This window comes from Protopterus annectens, chromosome 11.part0 (assembly GCF_019279795.1).
Source record: "Protopterus annectens isolate FY-2018-M chromosome 11.part0, PAN1.0, whole genome shotgun sequence".
NCBI classification, from domain to species: Eukaryota; Metazoa; Chordata; order Ceratodontiformes; family Protopteridae; genus Protopterus; species Protopterus annectens.
Window position 1 is genome coordinate 670,751,618 of NC_056745.1, and position 6,000 is coordinate 670,757,617.

At 39.3% G+C, this 6,000-nt stretch overlaps 1 protein-coding gene across 3 annotated transcripts in view; it reads left to right on the forward strand.

The window, feature by feature from the left end:
- Positions 1–6,000, forward strand: part of AMN1 (antagonist of mitotic exit network 1 homolog) — a 1,021,978-nt gene that overhangs the window by 515,994 nt on the left and 499,984 nt on the right. The gene's annotated exons all lie outside the window — the stretch shown is intronic.

Below are 6,000 nucleotides of genomic sequence, written 5' to 3' on the forward strand. Positions count from 1 at the left end.
AAAATGTGCATTGATTTTATAACTGAATGTAATTATTTGAGATTATATTCAGTAATTAATATTAATTCAGTAATTCATGTAAACATTGTAGTGAGAGAGAGATACAGAAGATAAAGTTTTGGTTTGTACTTTCCTGTATATTCTCTAACTGTAGTACATGATAAAAGCAGGCTATACTTTCTGACCATAGAAGTAATTGTTTTGGGGGAAGATCAGTTTAACAATAAGCCATGACATTTATATGTATGCTGCCTATATCCTGTTTTCTGACCATATTTTTCTCACTAATGTGAATGTTCTATGAGAGGACCAAAACTGCCCTTTAGCTTGTGAAGATGCCCACACAAGTAGCATCCTATATAAATACTACATTGTCATGAGGTGCTTCATTTCTTGTCATAGACTGAATGCCACTTATCCCTCAGATAATGCTTGAGAAATTATATTTGTAGAGTGGCTGTTTCTAGTAAGTGATGGTCTGTTTTCTGTATGATTTTTCAATTTCTGATTCTTCAGCTTGAAATGTTTCCTCAAGAAAGAAAACATCTTCTGGGTGTTGGAGAAGTAAGGTTGTGACTTATTCCCTTGACATTAGTAATAAGTATGCTTGTGGTGAGCAAGTAGTAATTAAATATTACCACACCCAATGCTTGTTCTGTTGTGGGATTGATCGCATATTAGAGTCTGAAATTTAACATGCTACCATAGTAAGAACATTTTAAACAGCTTACAATCCTACATGGAAACCCTTGCAAAAAAGTTTAAGAAAATGAGGTTACTAAACATAAGACATTATAAAAAACAGAAAAAATGGAGGGAGAATTGATAGTGAAAAAAAGGAAGACAGAAAACAATTGAAAAAGATGGGAGACAATATCAGATTCTGGCAAAGAAGAGAGTTCAGCAAAGGAGGATACTGCAGTTTGTTGGGTCCCAAATACATGGATCAAAAGCCAGTATATAAGCTCATAGGAGAAATACTAGGCTAACTGCTCTGAAGAGTCATTTTAAGCCTAGCCAGTAACCCAAGGTTAGAATCAGTCCTTGTACCATGTGTCTTTGAGGAAAAGACCTTAACCATTATTCCAAACCTACCCGATAAACAGAGTACCTGAAGATCTGTTGCAGACTTATAAAATTAACAGTTTAGGTACCTATACTGGGTCCATGTTGAATAATTTTAGAGATATACAAGGCCTTGACTATAGCTAGAAAATGTAATTTTGTGCTCACAAACTTATAATGTACCTCCATCCCACATCACAATTAAAATCATTCTTCTTCTCTCCAGCCGTTTCCCTTACTTACTTAAAAGTAGGCATACCTTTGTCAGATAGTTACAGGAAAAAAATGTATGCATTTAGTAGCATGACCTTAAAGACTGTCAATTATTTAGCTCATGTAGTCTCTGTTTTGAGACAAATTCAGGAGATACTTCAGAATCCCCTGATATTAAGCTCTTAACTATACCTTGCTATTAAGCTAACTAGCTCAGGGGATATACATCCCAATCCAGGCCCCACTCTCCAAACCAATATCACACACAACTCCCTCTCTTTCACTCCAGTCCTCCTCCAAAATAGACACAAATCATCCCTTCTCATCCTCAATATCAACTCAAGGAGCATCACTAATAAAGTCCATGACCTACATGCCACCCTCTCCCTCTACTCCTCTGACATTATAATACTGAAACCTGGCTAAAAACCCAACATCAATAGTATTGAAATCATAGCTCCAGGCTACAGCGTACTACGTGGACATGCTAGCCAAGAATGGAAGAGGGGTAGCACTCCAAATCACCTCTGCCTTGACTTCATAGATACAAAACTCCCAGCTTTTGAAAATGCAGAAATATTACTTTCCAGACAAAAAAATCAACCCCAATAAAAGTTTAAATATTCTTGGTGGTTACATTCCACCAGGAAACAATATTCCCACACTGGAAAGTATCCTCAGTTGGGCATCAAACTCCCTCCCACAAGAAACTATCTTCTCAGGGGATTTCAACATTGACTGGCTACTATGCTCCTCCTCTAATCCGTCATTACACATAACCTGCACGGGTTCTCCCAATTAATCACAGCTCCAACTCGGACAGACAAATCCTCCAAGCACCAGTCCATGTTGGACTGGACCCTAGTCAATAACCCCACCCTCCTGTCTCGCTCCGGTTGTCTCCCTGATAGCCTAAGTGACCACCTTCCTACCTTTCTCATTCGCACAAATCCCATCAAATACTCCAGGCCAACTACAGACAAATCAGGGAAAATAAGAACTTCAGTGCCAACAATTTCATTGCCTCACTCAAAAGCTGCAACTGGGATACTCTTAAACAACTACCACTAGATGCAGCAGTTAACTCCTTTAACTCCACCTTCTTAAATATCCTCAACCATCACGCACCACCAAGAACTATAAGATTTAAATCCAACTATGCCCCCTGGCTTAGCAAAGAATGCAGATCCCTTCTTAAAACCCAGGATAAAGCTCGAGTAATAAATCAAAAAAACAAATCCCACCTAACTAGACAAACATACCATGAGTTACGGAATAAGGCCAAAAACCTAGTGAAACAGGATAAAACCAATTACTACCATTGTATGCAAACTAAATACCTAAACAACCCTCAAAAATTTTGGGCTGCAGTTAATACGATACTACACCCTGGGAAAATAGCTATCCCCATGCCGTCCACACCCAACAACTCAGACAATGTAGTAACCCAATTCAGTACCTACTTTACAGAGTCCATCCAAGCCCTTGCAACTGCTCAGCCCCAGAACAATGACCACACACCAATCACTAACCTAAATACCTCCCATACCCAATCCTCCACCAACCTGTTGTCTTTCCAACCAGTCTCTGTAAGCATAATCAAGAAATTACGCAAACAACTTAAACCAATGACCCTAGCAGCCTATAACCTCCCTGCAGAATTCCTTCAAAATGCTGCAGAGGGAATAGCCTACACAGTAGCCATTCTCATTAACAGGTCAATCACTGAAAGCAGTGTCTCCACTATCTGGAAGATTTCTCGTATCATACCCCTACATAAAGAGGTTACTCCACTGAACTTACTATGCTATCCCCCACTGTCCAAAATTCTTGAAAGAGTCATCCACACCCAATTTATGACTTACCTTCAACAGGAAAAATTGCTTACAGATACTCGGCATGGTTTTCACCACTCTCATAACACTACAACCGCCCTGATGTCCTTTACTAATATAGTTAACCACCATAAGAATAATTATTCTGCTATTTTCCTAGACCTTTCCAAGGCCTTTGATATGGTGAACCACTCAAAACTTATTAACATCTTCCCATCCCTGAACCTTAGTATCTCTTCCATCTCTTGGTTCCAAAATTACCTTTCAGGATGCCAACAAGCCACCCTCCGACAACAAAAACTATCCCCCCTACGTCCAGTTAATGCAGGAGTTCCCCAAGGTTCCATCCTAGGACCCCACCCTTCAACTTCTCCACAATTACACCCAAGAATCCTTTCTAATGGCTGAAAATTGAATCACTAAATACAATCTCATCCTAAACCCAAACAAAACAAAACTCCTCTTTCAACCAGGCAACCCCCCCACAAGCAAATACTCCCACCCCAACCTTTACTCTCCTATCCAAAAATAATACCAGCATTACTCCCTCACTCCATATAAAATTGCTAGGAGTTGAAATAGACAATAGATTGAAATATGGCATACATATCGCCCAAACTATAACAAAAAGTCCTTAAGAAACTTGGGTCTCCTTTACACGAATAGCAAATTCCTAACCAAAAGTACTAAATCCACTATTGCCCAAACTCGCCTATTATCTACTGTTTTATATGCTTTACCTGTACTAACTAACCTCCATAAAACAGACCTCACTAAACTTGAATCTTGCTACAATAAGATAGCCAAATTTGCAACCGGTGCTAAATACAGATCCCATCACTGTACATCTCTTAGACAGCTAAACTGGCTCGAAGTACCGCAAACACTGCTCTTTAATCAACTCTCCTTCGCTCTCAAAATCCTCCTATACCCAGATAAAACTTCTGCCCTTCAAAACCTCTTACAACCTTATAATTCCTCTAGACATCTCCGCTCTTCCAATAAATTCCTACTTCAGGTCTCTAAAGCAAATAATGCAGCTGGTGAAGCATTATTTTCCCACTGCATATCAAAAATATGGAATAAAATCCCAAACTCTCTTACTTCCAACTGCTCTGTCCCACACTTGAAAAAACTATTCAAAATACACCTAACAAACTCTTGGCTCTGACCCTGTAACCCTGCATGACAGCCCAATGTCCCCCCTCCCCCACCAGTCTCTTCCACTTGAATTAGCATCTGTATTATACCCAAAGACCTCTATCTTTCCAGTAGAACTAAATACCTACAGTTAGCTTCATCACTGGAAATGTTTCCATGACCTCGTGGTGTAAATATAAACTTCAAACTCCTCTTATAAATACAGTCTTTCACTTTCCTTGTACAGGACAAACTGCTTTTTGTCATTACTCGTAGTAAGAGTTATCCCACTGCACTAGAATGTACTATTACATTGGACATCTCTCCTGTACAGCATTGCATTCTGCTTTTTATTTTTTTACTACCTTCTATTTTTTTACTATTCTTGTATTAACTGCTATGCCTCTGCATTATCATGTATGTATTTGTATATCTGTAGTACTAGTTTACGTTTATGTTGAGCTTATCTCCCTGGTCTTCCGCTGAAAAAGGACCTGTGCCCAGTCGGACTTTACTGGTAAACAAATGTAAAATAAAATAAAAAGGTAGTGCTCTAGCTGACAAACTTGGGTAAACATATTAAAGTATGTGTATGGTGCTGTATATACCATATCGACATCCGACATATTAAGGGTCACGAGATGACATGCCTGGCTGAGGAATGAAATGTAACCTGAGGATGTTAAGTGCCAGATGTACATCATTCCTGTTGCTGCAATAACCTTAAGCTGTATGGGTTGTGTCTTGCCCAAGTCATAACAACTTGCCAGCTGCCATCAAGTCTGGCTCCATCCCACACCTTCACCCTGACTACTGATTTGGCAGCCCTGTGGAGGAATCAGCAGTCAGAGTGAAGAATCTTCATGACTTCCTTGCCCAAAAGCTAAGAATGAGCTTATTCATCCTGACTAACTAAAACCTGTAGTAACAAAATTCAGTATACCAACAAGTACCTGTACAAAAATAGAAGAGTGGTGTGTGCGACTACTGCAGCTGTTAGGAATGCAGACTTTTACTGTTATGGGTATGTTCATCATTTTCACTGTTGCAGTAACATTTAGACAGTATGGGGTGATTACTAAAGCTTATCCAGCATGGGAGAAGAAAGGATATGGATCTAGGAGAATGGTCCTAGCAGAGCCTGTTCTGGATCTAGAAAAGAAATCCAGTTTGTAATGCCTTGTCAAGGTTTGGAGAGAGGACCACATAGCTGCCTGTAGAGTACTTCTTGAGTCTGTAACTTTGCAATATGCCATTGAAGAAGGCAAGGCTGTAGTAGAATGAGCCTTTATACTACCGGAAACTGGTTTACCATGGTGGAAGTAACAAAAGGTAATAGCCAAGTTCAACCAGCAATTAATGAGGTGAGCCAAAAATGCTAACAAAAAACGTTGCTCCTTGCTGGGAAGATTGCCATTACTAAGAAAAATGTGTCTGGGAAACAATGTACAAATGAGGGTAAACCATATGTTACAGTTTTACAGTGAACTCTTTTCAAAGATTTACTGGTATGGTAAGTACCCTACACCTCCATACTTTTAAAGCTAAACTCTTGTATGCTTATGCTTTGGTCTGGCTATGTTTCTTTAAACCCACCTTTTAGTGTTAAGGTATTCTTCTCTCTGTTTGCCCATACGATATTGGAATAGAATTTAGAAGCACATAGATGATGTCCATAATCACTTCCCTCCTTTCTTTCTACCTACAGTCATAGTGTACTGAACTGTATTTGTCTTTTAGAGTTGGC